The sequence below is a fragment of the Gadus macrocephalus genome, chromosome 18 (assembly GCF_031168955.1).
Source record: "Gadus macrocephalus chromosome 18, ASM3116895v1".
In the NCBI taxonomy this organism is placed as follows: domain Eukaryota; kingdom Metazoa; phylum Chordata; class Actinopteri; order Gadiformes; family Gadidae; genus Gadus; species Gadus macrocephalus.
Genome location: NC_082399.1, coordinates 20,795,939 through 20,821,246, shown reverse-complemented (window position 1 = coordinate 20,821,246; position 25,308 = coordinate 20,795,939). Strand labels below are relative to the sequence as shown.

At 43.5% G+C, this 25,308-nt stretch overlaps 1 long non-coding RNA gene across 1 annotated transcript; it reads right to left on the bottom strand.

Annotated features, from left to right (window-relative positions):
* Positions 1 to 4,844: 4,844 nt before the first annotated feature.
* Positions 4,845 to 15,776, bottom strand: LOC132446521 (uncharacterized). Its single transcript, XR_009522896.1, has 2 exons — positions 15,182 to 15,776; positions 4,845 to 4,970 (listed from the first exon to the last, which is right to left on the bottom strand). It is a non-coding gene; the product is annotated as an uncharacterized LOC132446521 (long non-coding RNA).
* Between the last annotated feature and the right edge of the window lie 9,532 nt (positions 15,777 to 25,308).

The window sequence follows — 25,308 nt, the reverse complement described above, 5'->3', positions numbered from 1 at the left end:
TTTAGACTTAAAAAATGATAGAGAAACATTTTTCTCCAATATCATTAAAACCAACACTAATAATGCAAAAACCCTATTTGCAACTGTTGATAGACTGACCAACCCCCCAACACAAATTCCACCTGATCTCCATTCCACGCAGAAATGCAATGAGTTTGCAGCTTTTTATACTGATAAAATTGAAGGTATCAGACGCGCCATCAATATCTCCACTTCAAACAAAAATGTTGGACTACCACCCTGTTCAGGCAAAAATAACGTGGCAAGGATGGCATGCTTTAATGTTATAGACTCTCAAAATCTTGTGGAAACTGTGACACAACTAAAGACATCCACCTGTTGCCTTGATACTATACCTACCAACCTCTTTAAGAATGTTTTCGACTGCCTAGCAGCAGACATATTGCAGATAGTTAACAACTCTCCAGTCAGGCAATTTCCCAAAAGTTTTGAAAACTGCAGTTATTAAACCCCTTTTAAAAAAGCGGAGCCTAGATGCCTCTGTTATTAACAACTACAGACCAATATCAAATCTACCCTTCATAAGTAAAATCATTGAGAGAGTTGTCCTCCAGCAACTTAATCACTTCCTGGCATCAACTGGTTGCTATGACACCTTCCAATCAGGATTTCGACCCCTGCACAGCACGGAGACCGCCCTTATTAAAGTTGTAAACGACATCCGTCTTAACACAGACTCTGGCAAAATCTCAATACTAATGCTACTTGACCTCAGTGCTGCATTCGACACTGTAGACCATACATTACTTCTGGACAGGTTAGAAAACTGGGTGGGGCTTTCAGGCACCGTCTTAAATTGGTTCAGGTCCTACCTACAAAATAGGAACTACTTTGTTTCCATTGGCGACTTTGTATCAGAATCAACCAACGTGACATGTGGAGTCCCACAAGGTTCGATCTTAGGACCCTCTATATTCAACATCTACATGCTCCCACTAGGGCAAATCATGCAAAATAACAATATTGACCATCATTGCTATGCTGATGACACGCAAATCTATGTATCGCTATCACCAAATGACTATCGGCCCATAGATCTGCTGTGCCAGTGCATTGAGCAAGTGAAAGAATGGATGTGCCGAAATTTCCTTCAACTAAATGAGGACAAAACAGAGATAATTGTATTTGGTTCTAAAACGGAAAGGCTTAAAGTAACCGAACACCTTCACTCTCTGTCCCTGAAAACCTCAATCAAAGCCAGAAATCTAGGGGTTATCATGGATTCAGATTTACATTTCGACAGTCACATCAAATCAGTTACAAAATCTGCATATTATCAGCTTAAAAATGTAGCAAGACTTAGAGGGCTCATGTCCACCGAAGACTTACAAAAACTTGTACAAGCCTTTATCACTAGTAAGCTTGATTACTGCAATGGTCTCCTTACAGGTCCCCCAAAACAAACTCTGAGGAAGCTTCAGCTTGTTCAGAATGCTGCTGCTAGAGTTCTAACAAAGACCAAAAAATTTGATCATATTACACCAATTCTGAAATCGTTACATTGGCTTCCTGTAGGTCAGAGAATTGACTTTAAAATCATGTTGCTAACCTATAAATCCCTACATGGTTTAGGCCCAAAATATTTAACTGATATGCTTCCACTACATCAGCCTTCTAGACAGGGGCGGACTGGCCATCGGGAATACCGGGGACATCCCCGGTGGGCCGATGGCCCAAATTACTATTATGTACCGGCCCACGCCCATCATCGCATCAGCCCTACAATGGTTATTACAGCGGCACAAGCGTCACATCACAGCGGCACATTTTCTCCAAGAGCTATACCTATCTAATCACAATCGCACTGACTGACTTTTATACTGCTACTCGCAATCGGTCTTCACACTCATGGTGACTATTTTTCAAATTTTTTTTAAGTGTCTTCTAATATGTGTTTTACAGACTTCGGAAGTCCAAAGTAAGAAAAGATCTCCACCTTATTAATAAACACCTCTAAATTGGTTCTTACACAGCCGAAGTGTTCTCAGCTGTGCGGATTGAGGTAGAGAATTTGGATTTGCATACATACACGCAACGCGGCACCCAGTTCTACGCATGCGCTCAACCCATGAGGAGAAAGGGATTGTTAGCGGCGAATGTCTCCAGCTTGAGACCCGCTGAGGGACCACCGCCGGAGGCGGAGGTGCCTAAGCGCTGCCCGGCAACGATCCCTTTCTCCTCCTTGTCGTGGTTCAGTCTACTTCACATTGATGAGGACGTTGAAGAACCAGGAACGTCGGAGAACCCAACGCGGTCGTTTGAGATTCATAATATCGGCTCACACATCTTTTGGCCGTTATAATATTATATGATATAGATATCTATGTAGGCTATATGATAATATTTTGATATAGAGCTCCAGGACTCCCGTGTGTTCTAGAATATTTACAGAACACGGCTAAAGGCTGTGTGAGCCTCGCCATTGCGATACATCCACTGTAAACAGAGCGAATGGTACCGTGGCTGCAAGCTGCTCAGGGCCACACCCTCCTCATTTGCATTATAGCTACAGCCACCAAAACAGCGCATTTGGGGGAAGCTCAATGTGCGACTGGCTCGGAGTGGCTGTAACTCTGCACCACGGCTGAATTTCGGGAACGTCGTTATGTAACTTACTGTTTTGTTATGCACCTTCAGCACCCCTACACACACAAACAATCACACACCCAGCATGCAACACTACTGATACCACTGATGTTCACACCCCATCGTATGTTCTGTTCTGTTCATTTCTAATATATTGTTCATGCTAATTCTACCCTCTGATTCCAGTTTCTTTATTGTGTGGTCTTTCTCTGCTGACATTCATTCCTTAAGGCTTTGTAGTTATACTTGTATAACCATCTGATATTAGCCAAGAGTTAAGCATATTCATCTAGCAAACTATACCTACCTTGGAGTGTTACAATAGCCAATAATCATTTTATTCCATGTGTCCATCCAGGCAAATTGGTGGATCCAAATGTTATTAAAAAACAAACATACATATATGATGTAATTTCTTTGTAATCATCCAAAATAATGTTAAGTGTATGGGTATTTTTCCCAGAAGGCCACTGACTGTTCGATACGCGCGATCCATTGAGTGGGCAACGCGGCGTGTACTTAGTGGGCCGCGCGCGTGTATTGAGTGGGCCGGTCTGACAGAAACTCCCGGGCCACTTTTTTCCCCCAGTCCGCCCCTGCTTCTAGACCACTAAGATCCTCTGAGACCAATCTGTTAATTATCCCCAGAGTAAACACAAAACATGGGAAAGCAGGATTTAGTTACTATGCAACAAATAGCTGGAATAAACTCCCAGAGGATTTAAGACTTGCCCCAACTCTGAGCACCTTTAAAACAAGACTGAAGACTTTTATGTTTGCTATAGCTTTCTGCTAAATCTTAAATACATTTAACTTTGCCTTTATTTTCTATTTTAATACTAAAATGCCTTTTTTCTATTTTATGTTTGCTTTAGCTTTCAGCTAAATATCTATTATTTTATTTTATTGTATGACAATGTTTATATGTGAAGCACTTTGAGTCTGCCTTGTGTATGAAAAGTGCTATATAAATAAAGTTGCCTTGCCTTGCCTTGAACACCCTTAGGTACACTTGGTCACCTGGCTCGACCCCCCTTGGTGGCTCCTTCTCCAACTCTGGAACTCTGTCTTTCTCCTGTTGAAAAATAAGCCTGTGTATGCCAGTTAGTTGTCCCATATAGCGTCTTAATTCAGTTTCCAATTGTTCTAATGGAGGTCCTTTATGAGGCCCTCGAATGACAGGTGAAGGCATGGGTCGACCCGTAAGCATTTCATGCGGGGTTAAATGCGTCATTCTGTTAGTTTTCATGCGATAACTCATTAGTGTCAGTCGTAGTGCATTAGTCCTTTAATTTAGTACTCTAATTTAATTTTGTTAATCTTTGTCTTAAGCGTCCCATTCCTTTCTCCACCATACCTTGTGATTTGAGGAATGTAGACACGGACTAGTCTTTATTTGACATGCAGATGTTAAATCTCTTGTTTGAGTGTTTTCTGAATAAATGCTGCTCTATCGCCTGAGCTAATTTGTGACGGAATTCCAAACCTTGGCATGACTTCTCTAGTCAGAAACTTGATTACTGTAGCCGCACTTTGGTCTTTTGATGGGACTGCTTCTACCCATCGGTTGAACACTGTTTTTTCAAATATTTAACACTCATTTAGCTGGATGTCAATCATTGTTTGCAAGTATGGTGAAGAAAAACCTTGTTTTCTAATTTTTTTCTAATTCTCCTCAATACCTCCCCCCTTGCGCAATGGTCAGAACCATGCGCATTAAATGATAAGTAAATCTAAGAACGCCGTTGGTGCAACCAACGTCAAAAAGTCTAACCGTAAGTAACCATCAGCAAACTGAAACCAATCTTTTGGGAAGGGAAATCGAAACTAGTATGTCCAAATCCAAAGCCCAATATGGGTGGGTTTACCATCAGCCGCCTGAAACCACGCTGTTCCAAAGTCATGCACTAAACCGAAAAAACGTACATGCGTTAGTGGGCTTCTATACCACAAAGGTAAAATAAAATAAAATAAAACGCGACATGTCCCGTTCCAAGACCACCTCTGCTGCCAGAGTTGACATATCTGACTCCTGTACCCCCTCCACCTTTCATCAGCCGGCTTTTCCTATGATGGTTGCAGTTCGTCACTTCATGTTCAAGTGAGCCAATGCTCACAGTGACTCTGCCAAGTAATCGTGACTGTGCCTGTTTTAGGTTGTCCCGGGCTTCAAGGTGGGATCTTACCCGTCGTTGGCTAACCAGCCTTCCATACTGGCTTATTGCAGGATGCCGTACCTGGGATACGATCAATCCCCACCTATATGGTGGTATAGATCGCAAAGTGGAGGAATGGAGACAGAGTCTTCAGCCGCATCTGCCCTATGCAGCGTGTGTGTGCGTAAAAGATACACATCAGGGCAACTATAAAACAAAAGGTAATTTATCAGAGTTAAAATTATTAAAGTGTTGCAGCAGCAGTAGTGGCATTTGAAAGGTAAACCCACTACTTCCGAATCCAATTTGACAACATAGCATGTATGACTCCTTCCCAGCAGATGTGGCGTCAATCCACCTATTGTCCTGAACTAGGGAGATGTGAAAGAAAACAAAAATCACAATATTAAAACTTGCATTTTCAATATTGGGCGACTTACTTCTGTCTTAACTAGAGATGTCCGATATTATCGGCCCACCGATATTATCGGCCCGATATTAGCATAAAAATGTAATATCTGTAAATATCGGTATCGGATATTTTTTGCCTTAAAACCGATAAAATAATGCTTGCGTTACACCCAAATAGTTCTTATGCGCTCCTGAAGCGTTTACCGGCGCACAGATGATGACCTCATCAAGCTGCGTCTTGAACCTTACAAACAAACAAGCGTGGATGGCTACAAACTTGCTCGCTCTGTTTCAACACTATGTCTGCGGTTTGGAATTATTTTCAAGTGTCTCCTTCGGACGTTAAACTTGCGATTTGCAATGACTGCAAAGCATCAGTTATGCGAGGCGGAACCAAAACTTCTTCCTTCAACACTTCCAATTTAATCAACCACCTCAGGCTGAATCATTCAGAGAGTTACGCGGCATTTGTGCAGCAAAGCAATGAGAAGAAGCAAAAGGGACAGGCGGAGGCACCGAAAACAAGGACTCAGTTGACGCTCAAAGAGTCCACCGAGAAAAAACAGAAATACGCCAAGGACCACCCCAGGGCAAAAGCCATAAATCGGAAAATCATTGAGTGTATTGCACTGGATAACCAGCCCTTTTCAATCGTACAAGACGCCGGATTCACCAAACTTGTTGAGTTCCTCGAGCCACGCTTTGCCATGCCCAACCGCAGGTATTTAACAGATGTTTGCCTACCCGAGTTGTACAGTGCTGTTTACAGCCACGTCGAGAAGCTAATTGTTGATGCTGTATCCATTAGCTTCACAACAGATATCTGGTCTTCAAGCGTTAGTCAGGTTAGCATGTTGAGCTTGACTGCTCAATGGCTAGATAAAGACTTTGTGCTGAAAAAGGCTGTGCTTCACTCCCAAGAGTGCCGCGGGTCTCATACGGCAGAAGCAATCGCATCTGCGTTTGAAGGGATGTTCGAGACGTGGAAAATCCCCAAGGAGAATGCGCACGTAGTGGTCAGAGACAACGCACGGAACATGGCTAAAGCTACGGCGAAGTTTGGTGTCCCAAGTTTGCCCTGCATGGCACATACCTTACAGCTCGCAGTGAATGGAGGTGCCCTGTCTCAGCGCAGTATTGCAGATGCCCTGGCTGTTGGGAGGCGAGTGGTAGGACACTTCAAGCACTCACCACTTGCGTGCAGTCGTTTTGAAGACATACAAAAATAACTCAATATGCCCGTGAAAAAGCTGCAACAAGACGTGTCCACCAGGTGGAATTCCACCTATTATATGATGCAGAGCCTGGTGGAACAAAAGAGGGCTTTGAGTGCATATGCTGCTGATTATGAACTCCCCACAACATTGACAGCAAGCCAGTGGGGGATTATGGAGAAGATGATCACCCTCCTGGAACCCTCTGAGCAGCTAACCAGGGACATCAGCGCTGCAGAGGCCACTGCTGCAGATGTCATCCCTGGTGTGGTGTCCCTGACACGGCTGCTTGCCAAGACGGATGAATCAGACAAAGGTGTGCAAACAGCCAAACATGCTCTATTCGAAGCTGTCAGTAAACGCTTTGATGGTGTGCAAACTGAACCTCTTTATGCAATTGCAACCATGGTTGATGCTCGCTACAAAGACCGTTATTTCGACCCGGATAAGAAGGAGGAAGCACGGAATATGCTGCTGATAGTTGTGGATGAAATGGCCAGTGTGGGCAATGATCAACGAGAAGACGCTGCTGGTGCCAGTGCAGATGATCCAGGCCAGGAGGACCAGGACCCCCCACCTAAGAGGGCCCGAACTGGGAGCCTGCAGGACATGTACCAAAAAATCCTCACAGAGAATGATGTCGCCAAACAAGCAACTACAGGCGAAACAGCTACACAGGTGAGTAAATAATAAACTCAGCAAATCAGCAGATTTGTTGAGTGCTTCACATGAAAATGTTCATAAAGTGAATCAAATTAACATATGCCTGTCCGTGCTTTGAAGAAAAGTAAGTCGACTTTTCTGTTTTGTTTTTACTTCTTATTTAGGTTCATGCATACCTGGGAGAAGCCACCATTCTCAAGACAGCTTGCCCTTTCAAGTACTGGAGCTCCACCCAGATTCGCTTCCCTGCACTTGCCCAAGTTGCACGCAAGTACCTCACTGCGCCCTGTACCAGCGTAGACAGCGAGCGGCTATTCAGCGCCGTCTCCCATGTCATAGACGAAAAGAGAAATCGCATACACTGCAACAATGCTGAGATGCTTATTTTCATTCAGAAAAATCTACCTCTCACATATATGGACATGGGAAAAAATTAGACCAGTCATATAGGCGAGTCAGCATCAGTCTTTTAGCCTCATTTGTTGCACTTTAAAGGAGAGTTATGTTTACTAGGCTGGACTGAAGCTCTTTTTATTTCTATTATTTATTATTTTATTTTATTTTTAGTGCCTTTCTTGTTTTTATTTGCACATGTTGTTGTTACTCATTGAAAGAGCAGGGTGGATTGAGCCCAGTGTATATTTTAATGATTGTGGGTATTGCCCGTTATGAAGGCCAGTCTTTTATTCCCGTTCATTGGACTCATACTAAAGGAGGACTTTGTTTGCTACTCTGGAAGGTCTGGACTGAAACTTTGTGCCTTCCTTGTTCTTATTGCACACTACCTTAATGTTGCATATCTTTGTTGTTGCTCATGTAGAGCAGTGCTGATTGAGCCCAGTTTATAATTCCAATGATTGCATTAGCCCAAGTAATGGGCTAGGGACATAGGCTGCTTAGATTTGTACACCTTAAAATGTTTAATTCTTTGTATTTCACCTCAAGCCTGAAGTATTTTTTGTAGCTCAAATAAATGTTTTCAAAATTGTGCAGTACAGTGCACATTGTAATTGACTCATATTTGTGCATTTATTCAATTAAGGTTATTGAGTTAAACTCAATAACCTTAATTGAATAAATGCACAAATATGCCACTGTAAAACTCAATGAGTTTTAGTTAAAGAAACATACTGCTATGTTGCACATAGTTGTTCAGGTACAATGTTTTATCATTTGTGAAGTCAAGTTTGCCCTATTTGTTGTGGGCATTGTCAAGATTATCTCAGGGAGAGTGTAATCCAAACTGTTGTCTGAGATCATTAAAAAAAATAAAATAAACATGGCTACAGTAAGTTGAAGTATTTTTCTTATTTTGCACAGACAATGTTAACATTTGGAGAGCCTTGTTGCATTCAAGAATGCATCCAGTGGGGCATCACAATAACATTAAGCATGTTGTGTTAATTCCACAACAGGCGATATGTAATGTTACCTAAATTAGGTTTGAGGAAAAATAACCCAAATATCGACATCGTTATCGGCTGATATCGGAATCGAAAATTTAGAGTTGGACAATATCGCATATCGGATATCGGCAAAAAAGCCAATATCGGACATCCCTAGTCTTAACCGTAACTTAAAATCACAATTCTCTTCATAATCCTACCCGATTGCCCTTCACTATCTATTTAAATTGGATGACCTAATTAAACCTTTTATTCTACCTATTGCTTGCATTTAGTGTTTTCCATATTTTGATTCACTACTATACCAAACCCAAACCCTCTATGTTGATCTTAACTAGTTTGTTCAACACTGAATTGATACATTGTTTCTATTTACTAATTAACCATATTGTATTATCTGAAGTGTGCTTGTGTATCCCCTTGTGTACTCCATCACTCGGAGTAGGAGAGGATTCTCCCCTACCTCGGCAGCCCTGACACACACACGAGAACAGGCTCACACACACATCCTTTCTTATTTTATTTTACTTATTTATTTTAAATGACATTTGTCATTGTGGATAACTTTTTATCATACTTATTTGGTCTAATTTGTAAGTATTGCCGATTGTTTTTTCTAAATTATAAGATCACTTTTCATGAATTGTCTATTACTTATCATAATCTCTAAGGAAAAAAAATATTTGTGTTATCTTGGCCCCTAGACCTCGTCAGGTCCAAGCACCAAAATAACATCCACCTATCCACGCAGAGTCCATGGGTTGGGTCAGCTCCTCTTTTGATGAGTCACTTTACCCTGGCGCCATTGAACCCACTGACTCCTGTGGAGTGTGGTTTGCAGAACATTTTTAACGCTAATTGCTCATGTTTTGGAGTCTAGATAATTATTCCTAAATCCTGTGATCACCATGTAACTTGCTCAGGGACACATCAACACTCAGCTAGGAGGAGCTGGGGATCGAACCAGCAACCCTTCGGTTACAAGACAACTTCTCTACCTCCTGAGCTAAACCGACCCCAGCCACCTCTCTGCTGATTTATTACCTCCGGGTCGGTCCGCATGCGCCCTTTTTGCTTTCTATACATTCCTCTCCCTTCTCCAAACACCTTCTCCCTCTGATCCAACCCGTTGTCTCACCAGTGCTCTGTGTAACGATCTATACTGTTGGGAAAAACGGTCTGTCTAGTTACTGGATCAGATTAAATGAGACGGAGAGGTAATAAAGTCTATCGGCACGAGGACCTTGGATTTATTAAGTAAAGTGGCAACGGTTATACAGAGTCATAAAGCGTGAGAAATCGAATATGTCTAAGTCCCTAATCAGCGCTGATGGTTCGTCTGGAGCTTCGCCTCCGTGGAAGGTCTGCTTCAGAAGAAGGTGAAGAGTCCCTGTGTGATGCAGTCTTATGCTGTATCCTCCTCTCGATGAGGTGTGTGCGTTTGAGGTGTGTGCGGTTCTGTGTGTTTTGGCTCCCAGGCCCTGAGAGAGCTTCGTAACGGGGAGAGTTCCTCGTGTCTCGGTGTGATAAATTAAAACGGGGAGTGCCCCCCGAAGTGTCTCGTGTGTGATAATTTAATGTGGCTCTGAGGCCCTGGTATGGGCAGGTGTATCTCTTGGTTCCTCCTAACGGGGAAGAGCTCTCAAAGTGTCTCCTGTGTGATAAATTAATGTGGCTCTCAGGCCCCTAGTATCTGCATGTGTTCCTTCTAGTGGGGGAGAGCTTCGAGGTGTCTCCTGTGTGATAAATTAATACGGCTCTCCCGTTCTGGAGATGATACTGGTGCATTGTCTGAGTGTCCACCATCTGCCTGCCTGGGAGATGGGGCCTTCAGCTCCGGTCTTGACCTGACTATATATTATCATGTTTGTGTTATGTGTTCGTTGGGTTTAGAGCAAGAGTCGACTATATATTAATGTGCCTGCCATATGATGTGCTCATCAGGTTATTTTTCCCAACAATACCACATGGTGTTCCGACGCGTTGGAGAGTCTCCAAGAACCACAGAATCACCAATCCCAGTGGTGGTTCTACGTTTTTTCTAAAACAGTGGACATGGGTTACATTCAGGAACCAATTACAGAGTACATTCGAACGCACAAATAATCTATTCAGCACAAATGCAAATTCAATCTCTTTCTCTCTGTTGTCTCTCTGTCCAGCCCCCACCGGCGGTTTTTCCTTACTTACGTTCCTTCTCTCTAACTCTCTTTACCTCTCTTTACCTCTCTTCACCTACTTCCTTTGCTTTCACAAATCTCCATAACCATTTTTACTTTCAGTAATCCTTTCCTTTCCTTTCTGGTTTATTCGTTTTTGGACACACTCCAAAACTAGATTATTAATCTTAAAAGGCCATCGAAAGATATGAATCTCCCCAATGAAAATTCTCACCGGAAAGCCTTCTCCAATCTCATCGCCATCTCGTTGCCAATCCACACACTCTTCCTCTTCTCTGTCTCACTCTTCACAAATCACTTCATCTGACCCCTCTAACTCAACTCAATGTAACTCTTTCTCACTCACTCACTCACTCACCACTCGTCTCATCTTCGTCCTCATCTTCACTCTCACTAGAACTAGTGTCAGCATTGCTACACTCTTCTCTTGCTTTCCTAATCCCCTCATAACAGTCCATGTGTATGGGTGCGCCCCTCAGTGTTGTGCCCGAACGCGTTCATTGAACGGTAGTTCATGAACTCGTTCATACTTTGGGCGAACGTGAACTGAACGTACTGTATTACTGCCTGATGAACGTTACTGTGAACTAGTTCATTCTGGTGCCTGTGAACGGGACGGTAGCTTAGTTTAACTTCGTTCAATATGGGGGTTATTTGTTTATCAACACGGTGGATGCGCGCGCAGAACGCCGTGTTGTTTGACCGGTTGCCATGCTAATCTCTGTGTGGTTAATTTGAAGTTGCGGTGAGTTCAGTTTACTGTTACATTAAACTGTAATCAGAAAATGCGGTTATATGCTATAGACCCTATAGTATCTGTCGTATAAAGGCTGGGACGAATTTCTAATTATAAATATGTACACTTTATCTTGAAAGTATCGCAACGCCGAATCCCATTGAAACGAATGGCGGGGTGATTATTTTTCAAAACGATAGCTGTTAAATTGTGGAAAAATGAATTCAACTGTAATCAGACAACACGGTTATATGCTTTAGACCCTATAGTATATAATAATAATAATACATTTAATTTAGAGGCGCCTTTCAAGACACCCAAGGTCACCTTACAGAGCATATAGTCATCATACATTTTTTTAAAAACAAGACATTGTGAAAAAAAAAAAAAAAAAAATTAAATAAACATAAGCAATAAGAAATAAATAAAACAAAAACAAGACAAAACAAAACAAAAAAACAATCAAAACAGTGATCAGTTAGACGTTGTGTGCGAGTTTGAACAGGTGAGTTTTGAGTTGTGACTTGAAGGTTGTAATGGTGTCTGACTGTTTTATGTGTGGGGGGAGGGAGTTCCAGAGCCTGGGTGCTGAACAGCTGAATGACCTGGCACTCATTGTAGTGAGTCGTGATGTGGGGATACATAGTAGTCCAGCAGAGGTTGAGAGGAGGGAGCGGGATTATCTGTGGTGTAAAGGCTGAGACGAATTTCGAATTATGAATATGTACAATCCATAACGTTAATTCTCTGGCTCATAGCTCAGCGGACTAGAATGCCTCATTGCTTGTTGGCCGGAAACGGAAAAGGGGGCTGTTTACGTTTGGTTGTAGTCTTTTCACTCGGTTCTCTGTGTCAGTAGGGATAGAACCGAGCAAAAAGACTACAACCAAACGTGAACCCACCCGCCTTTACGTTTCCGGCCAACAAGCAATGAGCCTTCCAACAGAAATCAATGGGATTTACAAAATGCGCTAAATGTGCAATAAAACACGATAGAAACTGTATTTCGCGACGATACTTGATTCAACCACTCTATTTCATCCTAGACAAACCACAAAGCGGGCTCAATGTTCAAAATACCGGAAAAAACGAATAGCTCACATCAACATATTGAAAAAAATAACTATGAACTAGTTCATTTTTTGGAACTGTGAACTTAGTTAAAAATGTTGAATTCCCGGAACCTCCCGAGATCTACCAGTCAAACCTACCTTCAAGCGGGGGGGGGGGGGGGGGGGGGGTGGTGGTGGTTTGTATCGTGGAGGGGGGGTGGGGGGGGGGGGTGGTGGTTTGTATCGTGGACCTACGGACTTCAGTGGGGGTTTCATTCCGTCTGCACACGGCGTCTTCTCAACAATAATCAATATTATCTTCCTCCCACTCAGGGTGAAAATGGTAGGTCTTAACTTGTTTCCCCTCAGCCATGCCAACGTTTAGGACTGCGTAACTACTGTTGACGGCTTTCAACTACTGTTGACAGCGCATGCGCTACCGCGCGTATATGTCCCGCACAAGTTTTTTTTTTTGATTTTTTTCACCCCTCGCGGTCGACTTGGGATCAGCGGTCTACTGGTAGACCGCGATCGACTGGTTGGGCACCCCTGATGTAGAAAGTGAACTTTCCCAACACTGGCGCCCCTCATCCCCTGTGTGTTACATTTATTATCTCCTTCATCTAGTGTGACTTCCCCTTTAAATTCCACGTTGCCTGTTACCAGTGGATACATGTTAGTTGGTTTGTACGGCGGTGGCTCAAGCTTCAGAGGCAAAGGTTGAGCCTCTTCTTCCTTTGTGATTATTTTTCTGGCCGTTGTAATGCGCGCCACCTCTCTCCCTCCTCTTCGAACAAAGCCAGCACTAACTTCTCCCTGTCTCTCTTCTCTAAGGCCTTTTTACCACTTCTGTAAGGTTTGTAGTTCCTTATTACTACCTCCATGTCCCTACACATTATTGGATCAAAAGTCCCTCCCATGGGCCTTATCGTGCCTGTTTTAGCTGTTCCTTTCTCCCATTTCTCAGAGATCCTTGTTATCTCATCTCTGAGCAATGGATTGTTTTTGCTCAAAATCTCTACCGCTGTTGGTGCCATTTTAAATTATTACTTTATTACTTTATTCATTATTATTATTTTTTTTAAATACACTATTTATTAATACAATTTATTTGAGTTTATTCTACTAGTTAGTTTAAATATTTTATTGTCTCTAAGGCTATAAATGTGAACTCCTCCCCGGCGCTCGTCTCCCTCCCTGCTTTGTAGGCTCCTGCTTGTCACCTGTGTTTTGCTCGTGCACATGCAGTTAGAGTCAGCACGGTAATGTTTAAGTCAAAGAAGATTTACACATTTATTAATTTCTTCAACAAATTAACGATTCTCTATTCGTCTAATTCATTTATGATTATCAATTACTTCAAACAAATTAACTATTCTCTGTCAGCCTCATTTATTTATGACAGAATCCACTAAAAAGAAAACGTGCCGTACAAGTCTCCGAGGTAATCCTATCACGGCTTGAATACAGAAATAAACAGATTTATACAATTTTAAGAGTATATCGAAAAATCTCTGAATTATTTGTAGAATTACAAATAAAAGGTTGACCGAGCGTAAAAACTGGCCTTTTGATTAAAACATGAACGGTCGGATGGATAATCAATCAACCAGAATTTTAAACAAGAACCTATTGCCACACAGCACCAAGATCAGAGTTACAGACTGGCCCTTTCTTTAGATCCAACACTGCAGCGTGATTGGAAGATTAGCGGGTCAAACTCATTCAAACGGAACGTCAAACAACAAGCCCATTCTTTTAAAATAATGGCTGAATACATAACCATTCGAACAGATCAAGAACAAACAAGAAACTTCTCAAAACACCAAGTGTTAGAGGGTTGCGGGTGCAGGCAGGCAGGTAAGACCCAGACGCAGACGGTTTCAGGAAACAGCACTTTATTTCTGCCAAAAGGCTAAGGCAAGGAGCAAGGAGCAGGGAGTAAGGGAACACAGGTAGCCACAGAGAGCACGCAGGACCAACAAACTATAATGACAGCACAAGGAACAAAGGAAAGACAAGGGCTTAAATAACAAACACAACGAGGAACAGCTGAGACACATTAGGGGAGGGAACAGTAATCAACACAGGAGGGAAACACAGGGAAACACACACACCCTGACACCAAGATCAGGATTAGCTAATCACCTGAAGCGGTATCCCAACCAAGAGACTTATCCATTCAAAAAGTGCGAGAAGCCTGTTTTCTCAAAATAGCAAGATCGGAATCAGAAATTCACCATCATTGGTGCAGGATCTGCAGGTCAACTGCCCCAAGATGAGTATTTAAAATTCACTAGTCAACATCCCAAGAAAGCTCCTCAAATAAAAACGACTGAATTCATTCCCAACTGACAACTCAACTCCAAATAGGATACTGTCAGAAAAAATCCTTCGACCTGCGGGCCTGCTGGCCCTGTCCTTGTTAGAACTTTCCACTAATTCGTTCCTCCACAAGACACTCACAGGACTTACAGTAGGCCTATTTAACCAAAACACCGAAACACCAAATAACAAAAACTCGTATCGAAATAGGGAGCCACAAAGCGTCTTGGTCATTTAGAACCACAGAACGCGTTATGGCCTATGTTCGCGTGCACGTCAATCTCTCCCGGGACCCCCGTATCTCTCACTCGTTCATTTATCTATAATTTTGGTTCGTTTGATCGAAGAGACACTTTACCTGCTGCTGAGCGTTTCAGACGGGGCAAGAACAGATCAAACGACTCTATCCTATATATGGCAAGACAACTTACCCTTGAGCTCTGGTCGTATGATCCGTTCGCGTCCCGTCCTCTGGCCCGGCAGCTGGCGAGTCCCTATTTCCTCCTGTTCGTGACACCAATATGTTGAAGATTAACCGAGATATAAAGCACTTAGACTAATTCAAGAGAGAAATTGTAAAATAAATCGAGGGGTCCGGAGCAAGAATTGACAAAATACTTTATCGTGAAGAAAAACAACAACGATAACAGCCTGAGTAGATCTATAGAGTCACTGCTCGAACATCGATTCCAGCTTCTCTTTATACACACATACAATAATTCCTTTGTCCCAATGGAGGTTTCCGCCCACATCAATCTTCGTCTCAGCATATTATCAACAAAGTGATTTTGGACACCAGTCTGAGGCCAGCATGCATTAACCCCGTAGCCAAAATGACCCAAGGCTGAAGGCTGAGGTCAACATGGCTTAACCCCGTAGCTTCCTGCTCATTTCTGTGTCCCACCATCTGTTCTGACCCCAGGCTCTGCAGGTATCATGTGTCTTCTACCATTAAGATATAAGGCCTAATAATAATCATGGTTTACCATAGAATGTACTCATTAATTTCTACCACACATCCCCCCTTTTTTGGACCCAGTGCCGGCCAGACCAGAAAAAGTCCAGGATGACTCGCTGAACGTCCTCCATCAGGCCTCTCGGTGGCGTCAGAGCAATCAGCCTATGCCAAAGAGTCGAGGCGACCAGGTTATTGGCCACCAGAACTCTTCCCCTATACGACAGCTGGGGTAGCACCCATTTCCATCTAGACAACCGAGCGCCCACTTTCTCCTTAACGCCCTCCCAGTTCTTGTTTTGAAACCCCTCAGTGCCCAAAAATACTTCCAACACTTTCAGGCCTTCCTTCCCCCACTCAAGACCTCCAGGCAGACTGGGCACTGCCTGAGACCTCCACTGTCCCAACAATAAGGCTTCACTCTTTGCCCAGTTCACCCGAGCAGATGAGGCCTTTTCAAACAGGGACAGGGTATCCTGCAAACACTGAACAACCCCCTGGCTGGAGACAAAAATATTAACATTGTCTGCATACGCAGAAACAGTAAGTGGACGATCAAGATTATTGGACCCCGGCAGTGAGAGACCACTGAGCCGACCTCTCAACATACACAGCAAGGGCTCAATAGCTAGGCTATATAATTGACCGGAGATAGGACAACCCTGTCTTATCCCTCGCTGAACAGGGATTGGCCGACTCAGCCCTGCCCCCATCCTTACCATACATTGAGCACCACTATACAATAAACCAATCCAGGCCAGAAAACCATCACCTATACCAAAAGCCTTAAGTGCAGAAAACAAATAAGAGTGATCCACCCTATCAAAGGCCTTCTCCTGGTCCAAAGAAACAATACCAAAATCTACATTATGGGATCTACACACATCAATAATATCTCGAATAAGGAAAATGTTGTCCATAATTTTCCTATCAGGTACACAATAACTTTGGTCTGTATGTACAAGTATTCCCAGGATGTCCTTAAGTCTGTTGGATAGGGCTCTGGAAAGCACCTTATAGTCCGTGCAAAGGAGAGCAACCGGCCTCCAGTTCTTAAGTAAGGCCAGGTCTCCTTTCTTGGGAAGCAGGGAAAGCACAGCTCGCTGACACGAGACAGGACGCGATCCTGTTCTGAAACACTCAAATAAAACCCCATGTAAATCATGTCCAAGGATATTCCAGAATCGCTTTTAAAAGTCAGTGGAGAGACCATCAATCACTGGTGCCCGCCCTGATGCCATCTGATTGACAGCGGCTGTCAACTCGTCCAGAGTCAGCTCAGAGTCCAGAGCAGCTTTCTCTCCTGGGATGAGTTGAGGAAGCCCCTCCAGGAGCTCCTCACAGCACTCCATGCTGCACTGTTCTGCCCCGAAGAGGTCCGCGTAGAAATCCATCGCATGGGTCCTCATCTCACCCGGACTGGTAGTCACTCTGCCTCCAGGAAGCTTAAGGCAGGTCATCTGCTTCCTCTGTGCCACCGATCTCTCCAGATTGAAGAAGAAAGAGCTTGGGGCATCCATATCCTTTAGCTGGAGGAAGCGAGACCTGACAAGAGCTCCCTTCACTCTCTCCTGCAGGAGGGAGCTCAACTCCAATCTCTTCTCCTGCAGCCGATGACCCGTGGTGGGATCCAAAACCCTATGTGACCCCTTTTCAATGTTCCTAATACTGACTTCAAGCTCCTGAATTGTACGGTCCTGCAGAAGTCTACTGTAAAAAGACCAGTAGGACCACACCCTTTCACCTGGCGAAATGACCAAATCTACGCTGACATAGTGATGGTCAGTAAAGCCAACTGGATTTATGTGATTTTGGATTAATCTAGAGCTGAGACTTTTGGAAATGTAAATCCTATCTAGTCTAGCTGCACTCACCCTGTTATTGCGGACCCTTACCCATGTGTATTGTCTGGATTGCGGATGTTTTACCCTCCATGTGTCCAACAGATCCAGGTGTGCGATGACACTGCTAAGGCTCTGGGATGACTGTGGGTGGGGTTCTTCACTTGTCCTGTCTATAGTAAAGTCCAGGGTGCAATTAAAATCCCCGCCAAAGATGAAATGATCATGCTTGTAATTCCCCACCTCATTTTCCAGCAGGGCGAAAAAACCCACTCTTTCTGTTCCTCGATTTGGGGCATAAATGTTAGCAAAGCAGAATACAGAGCCCTCTATTACTGCCCTGACTATCAAAAGCCTGCCCTTCACCACCACAGTAGAAGATAGAACCTTTACATTGGCATCTTTTCTGAACAGAACAGCTACCCCTGCACTAAGGTTGGTGCCATGACTAAGGGTACATGAACCCTCCCACCATAAACCCCAATCTATCTCGTCTGCTGGATTAGTATGCGTCTCCTGCAAAAACAGCACATCAACCCTTTTTTGAGTGGCGACTTCAAAGATTAATGCCCTTTTGTGTCTGTCTCTCCCTCCACCATTGATGTTCAAAGACCCTATTTTAAGGCTCTGCATAGAGGTCAGAGAAGAGAAACAGATACAATGAACAAAGCAAGGAACAATAAAAGAGGTAAAACACCGTGTGGTACATGATCATGTTACTTTTTAGTCTTCTTAGCAGTTTTACCTTTTTTCGCTTTCCTCAGAATTGTAATAAGCTTTTTGAGGCGAAAGCGTTTCTTTTCATCCAAGAGGTCAAAACCGACCAATCTTTTCAGTACATCAACCAATCTGATGAACTTTTCAGTGTCACTGAAGTAGTCATTCAGTCTAACAGACTTTTTAAATGTCACATCCAGAAATTGATTTATTTCCTCCAAAGAATAGAGATCTGTGTTCCTATTGGAAGCTTCACCTATGCTAGATACTGTATCTGACTCAGAGTCATACTCCATGTCCTCCCCTTCACAGGATGCCTGACTATTTAACATACCCTTTCCTTCATTGGTGATCACAGTGGGATCTTTGCCTGTACAACTTGTGGAAGCTGCTTCAGTGCCTGCAGACTGAGAACTGCTCAGGTTCTCCGCAGCCACAGGAGCCTGCTGTTTCTTAGGCTCGATCTGTTCCTCACTATACAAGTCAACCTCCTCAAAATGAGGAGGTTGATTTAAAACTCACCGTTTTAAATCCACCGGCAAACTTGCCAAACCTACGGAGCTCGTTCTCTAAAGCCCAGTTCAGACCAAAGATTCACCTTGCAACGACTTGCAACTCGCAACTCCTTGCGACGCCTTGCAACGAGACGGGCTGCGACGTTCTAAAACTGGGCAGTTCACACTGGCTGCAACGGGCTGCGACGGTTGGTGGTTTCCCAAGCAACTGTGAACGCAAGTTCACAAGTTGATCTGGCTGCCTTTCGTGTTTTCACAAAGAATTTATATTTTTTTTGCAGAAGATTTCTATGTGGGTCTACAGTACAACAGAATGAAATCCGACCTTATTAATATTCCCCCCCACGATAGTATGAGTTCGAATCCCATAATGTATCATATTTTAAGCATTCGTTTTTCAATTATTTCGGCTTTAAACGGTTCTACGTGACAAGTTTCTTCCAATTACACTCGATACACAATACGAATGAGATGGGAATGTTTTTGACATTTTATTGGAAGACAAATCAAAGAGGCATTCGCAAGGACAGCTACGTGTCTGGCCTGATTTCCAACAGCTGGCGTAGCCACGACAACAAACGACGCATTCGGCTAATGGTCACCATTTAACACGGTTGAACTTAATAATAATAATAATAATAATAATAATAATAATAAATGACATTTATATAGCGCTTAACATGGTACTCTAAGACGCTTTAAAACACCACACCAAGTGCCACCGCAATGTCGCAACAACATGCCAACGTCGTAAAGGACAGGTTGCTCCTCCAGCAAGCGAATTAAATTCTCCTCCCTCTCCTCGGACCAGAAGTCTGCCATCTTCGGATATTTGTATGCTGGAGTGGACAGTACGGTACCGGTACCGGGACGGAGTAAGGCCGTGACGTACAAGTTGTTCTGTGCTGTGATTGGCTGAAGAGAAATAGTTAAATCGCCGCGTTCTAAAACTGGACCTTGCGATTTGACATGTATGGCGACACATTAGTGCCATAATTCACTAATGTGATAAAATATGCATTCAGGCGTATTATATTATTCCACACGCGTAGATATTAACTGCGAGCGCGCAAATGATCTCTGCGCGCGCAAAACAGCCTCTCGCGCGCGCAAATTACCTCAGCGCGCGCAAAACAGCCTCTCGCGCGTAACAGCCTCTCGCGAAAGATGTTTTTACGCTCGCTCGAATTTAATTTTGGCACTATGGGGGAGGGAACCAAGGCAGGGCGGGCTTTCCTATGATTGGCCGTTTCTGAAGCGCGATATTTGATTGACAGCCCTCCTCAGCCTTCCTCTCATTAAATTCTGAATTGTACAGTAAATGGCTAAAACGATAGTTACGTATTGTAACTCTAGATTCTATGAGTATAGGCGCAGCCTTTTAAGGCTATTGCTATTGGGTTATCCCTAGGCGTGAGCCGTAGCACTGAAAAATGTGTAATCACCGACCACCAACAGCGTGGGCCTCAATCACGTCCGCGTGCGGCGTGCCTCAACGACGTCCGCATTTCGCAGATATAGTCGGGCGCCGGCGGATGTGTGTCCACTGTCTCCCGTGTAGTTATCACGTGGGCCAACTACCTTTACCTGCTCCTTGGCTCCCTCCCCATCTGGATGAGCAAACAGCAAGTAAAGAACACCATGCCGCGCAAATTTGTGCAGTACAGTCCCGATGTTCGGGTAATCATCGACTGCACCGAGGTGCGATGCCAGAATCCCTCATCCCTCACTCTCCAGTCTGAGGTTTTCTCCTCCTACAAAAACACGACAACCTTTAAAGCCTTGATTGGAATTGCCCCGTGTAGTGCTGTGACTTTTGTGTCGAGTCTCTTCACCGGCTCCATCTCTGACCGAGAGCTGACCGAACGTTGTGGACTACTGGATTTGCTGGAGCCAGGAGATGGCTGCATGGCAGACAAGGGCTTCACCATTGAGAAGCTGCTAGCTGACCATGGGGCAAAGCTGATTATGCCACCCTTCAAGATGACAGGTAGGCATGAAAGGAATGAACATTTCAAATTAAAACTGACCCAAATGTGAAATAATACTAATTAACTTATCTCTCTAACCACAGCGCAGTTCACCGAAGAGGATGCTCTGAAGACGCAAGCAATCGCCCGACTTCGAATCCTTGTGGAAAGAGCAATACGCCGAGTCAAGGAGTACCGCATCTGGGATCGCACTGTCCCTCTCACCTTGTCTGGGACAGTCAACCAGCTGTGGACCGTCTGCTGTGTGTTGACCAACTTCCAGGGACCCCTTGATTTAAAAGGCTACATCCCTGTAGAATAGTGTTTACTCAAACATAATAAATATTAAAACGAGAGACACTGAACATTTGGAGTGGTCCCTTCATTTTTCCCGGAGCTGTAATTCTGTATATAATTGAATGAGAAGTCTTGCATCTATAATCAATTTTAAAGTCCAGTCAGTCTATCCAGAAAGTATTCAAAATGTTAATATGTAATGTAGTAAATGATGTACTCAGAAAGGGAATGAATTAAATCCTTTTATTCTTTCAGTTCATTTCACTTTCTGCTGAAAATACACATTCATGTAGGTACCAAAGAAGTACAGGTCTACCATATTTTTCATCTCCTTTATAAATTCATCATCCCTCCAGACTCTTTCGACTGTGAAGTCTTCCTCAGTGTCGGTTATAAAATCGCACCAACTCAATCCAGTTATTGCCAATTGACCTTGAACCTGCCAGTGGTATTCATGATTCTTTTTCAGTTTTGCCTGACCATTCACGATTTTAACATGTCCTGCCTCAGAAATGTTAGAGATGTCTGGGCATTTAACTTCAGCCAGCCCAAAACACGGAACGGCACTTGGGTCATATACTCTCGCATCAGGGCTAGCCCCGAGGTGAGGAGCATCGGGATGGATGACAAATCCACAGCGCGAGACATTTACATTGCAATGTTTTGAATATTGTTCCAGCACCTGCGGCTCGCGATCAAGGCCCCTTTTCATTGCGGGTGTTTGGCGTACACCCTTAAGTATCCGCCCTGCCAGGGTCTGACCAGAAGACGGTCCTTTCACATGGCTAACCTCATAGAACCTACTAGCTGTCACTCTAGGCTAGCGTAAAGCTTGCCATAATGGGCACTCAGACTGCTCACGTGTCTGCTCCTCTCTCTCAGCTGCCATCTCATGTGTCACAGTTAAGCTGTCCAAATGGAGAAACTGTTGGGAGTTTGAGGCAAATTTTGGAAAAGTAGTGGGACACGTTGACCCCTCTAAAGGCAGTTTAGGGAATGATGGTGCATCTGGATGTTGAACATCATTTCTGAGTTTGACCACAGGAGGACACTGGTAGGACAGGGGTGAACCCCGCGGCACAGGTCCGAAGCTGGAGTCGACCATGGAGACTTCAGACAAGCCATGTAGCACTGAGGATATCAGTGGTTGCGGCCTGATATTTTTCAGTGTTTCCCCAAGAGACAAGACTTGCAGGTCAGGGAGGGATCCTGAAACATAAAATGAAAAACTGTTAGTGTGAAATTATCCACACATCTCTTGTTTTGGTTTTTCAATTCTGATGTCAAGAGTCTTTCTGGAGAATAGCTCACTGCAGTGTTATATTTGGTACATAATCTATGAGTATTAAAGTGGCAAGATACAATTATGTATTATACAGCAGCCAACAGTATGATATTAGTTACAGTAGTAACATCACCTGTGTATGCTTGATAGAGTGTTGATTTGCATACACTCCTGGGGGATGGCTTTGGTCTCCTAACCACCAAGTCTGGAACCGGCTCTGCATGGATCCCCTGGGAATGATATCAACAAGTAGCCATGATTGTAATAGTATCTTGCTTGTAGTAGTATAAAGCCACTGCTCGCCGCAGCCACGTGGAGCGGCGCCGCTTCCAATTCACTCCCATGTTAACCAACGTAGCCAGACGTACAGCTGCGCAGCCCTATCCGCTGCACCACTTTAAATGGACTTCCAGTCTATTTTTCGGCTGCATCGCTTCGCTCTGCGAACAGTGTGTAACGTTTGTAACACACTGCTCGCAGAGCGAAGCGTGGCACGCGGGGCCAACCCGGTCTCACGAAAAGACGTGACACTGTCACGTTATTTAATCTATTGAAACGTGTTCAGGATCACGTATTTTCAAATTTTTCGTGTTTACAAGCACAAATTCCAAACCCATGTATTTCAATTGGAAGTATTTGTCGTGTCACCAGCACGACTTCCAAACTAAGGTTCTGTGCGGGAGCGTTCTCCCTAATGTCCCTTAAGGAGCTCCGTACAGTACATTTATTGTTAAAAATTGTGAACGATATGACAGCTTTAGGCCACCCGTTTCTACTTTCACCTTTGATTCTGAGAAATTGTGACAATTCACGGATATAGGCTATTAAATGCAGGTGCGCTGCTCAGGCAAACCGCGAAAGAAAAAAGGGTAGCTGCTTAATCTGATCTTTTTAGAATTGTATGTCTTGATGTTTTGATCTAACCATAGATCTATTGTCTTGTTTTTGGCTATGTGAATGGAAGTCCGCGTCGATGCCTCGCAAGTCCAGTGTCGCGAGCGGACGTGACATCTAGAAGTCATACCGTATAATAATGGGTTATCACTATCCTCGGGCCGGGCCTTTGATCGAGCGTTTTTACTTTTATTTTATCATTATCATAAATTAGCCTAATCTGAGGAGAAATCTATGCCATAAACAGAAATATTATGGGTCTTTATTACACGGGTCTTCTCAATGCCGTGGAACGCTCCGTTCACTTGCATGGGTCCGGGGATATCTCGGGATTGGTTTCTTTATTAATCGAATGGGAAATGCAATAGGCCTATTTTAGGACCGAATCACCGTTGAACTTGTTTCTAATAACATTTCTAGCGAGAAATATACTTTTTACTTGCATAATCTTTAGTCAGTGATTACGTATGATCTTTAGTTTTATAGTTATTAGGAAGATTTTATCGGCTCGCTCGCATGTTTCAATGACGTCAGGTTGCTAAGGACGCTGCTTTCGCTAAACTAGCACACACACACACACACACACACACACACACACACACACACACACACACACACACACACACACACACACACACACACACACACACACACACACACACACACACACACACACACACACACACAATGCATTTCGCTGCAGATATTCCCTCAATTATTATTACTTTCAAAACGTTGGCCAAGGTTGAATATCATTTTTATTTGGGCTGCTTCTAGGACATTTTGGGTGGATTTTGAACGGTATGTGGGCGGGACGTTTTTTGCAGGACCTGGCAACCCTGCGCTGTTGCCCGGGGTGCTGAAATGCTCCGGAACAGATCTGGATCCACTATGGCCAAAAGACTTGTATGCCCCCCCCCCCCCCCTTAAATAAATTCTATGGCAGAATAAAGAATAAATTCATGCATTATCATTCAACTTGAACATGTGTTTTTACAGCATAGAGTGGCGAAGTCACGCCCCTTCCGGTAGGGCTCATGGGACCTATGAGATCGAAAAATATGAATGGGTGTCAATGGAGAGAAAATAATTATTTTCTGGTCCCGGTCTTTATATGCCCTGGATTACACATATGTTGTTTGTGGATTTAAAGGATAATTTTTCATGCAAAGAGTTCGACCGTTTATTGTGCAATTGTTCAGATAAAGGCTGTAGAGAAAACACAACGAGAAAGACTACACGGCTCGTATGTGACGTCACGCTCCCTGCGACTGGCGTGGAGAAGACCGACAATCTTCCCATCGGCATAACTGAAACTCTGCACGTGCCCCGATTTATAATGGTTTTCACCTCTTTCGATGCTTTTATCCTCCCCTTGGAAAAAGCGGTGAAGTGGGGCAGAGAGATCGCCATCTCTGTGCCGAGTTCCAAGGGCGGGTGTGGTGACGTATATCATATGCGTCTAGAGCAGCGAAGAGCTGTAGTTCACAAAGCGGCCTCACATAAAACCTAAAATTATCAAACTTCTTCACGAACATTTTTAGTTTTCTTTGCATGAAAAATTATCATTTAAATCCACAAACAACATATATGTAATCCAGGGCATATAAAGACTGGGACCAGAAAATAATTATTTTCTCTCCATTGACACCCATTCATATTTTTCGATCTCATAGGTCCCATGAGCCCTACCGGAAGAGGCGTGACTTCGCCACTCTATAGCGTGGTGGAGGGCTGACGTATGTTGCCCAACCCGGAAGTGAGCGTCGCCCTGGTTTCCCTTGACAAAAAGCCAACGGGTTTTTCCATTGGATTTTGGATTATTGCAGAAAAATTAGCATCTTTGAAGCACCTCCTCAAAAACTGAAAATAAATAAATAAATAAAAAATATCTGTGCTCCAAAGAACGAAATGTAAACCAATGCATTCTGAATAATAATAATAATAATAATAATACATTTAATTTAGAGGCGCCTTTCAAGACACCCAAGGTCACTTTACAGAGCATATAGTCATCATTCAAAACTATGTAAAACAGACTAGGAATAAAAGAAAAACAGAGGTTAAACATGAAGAATAATAAT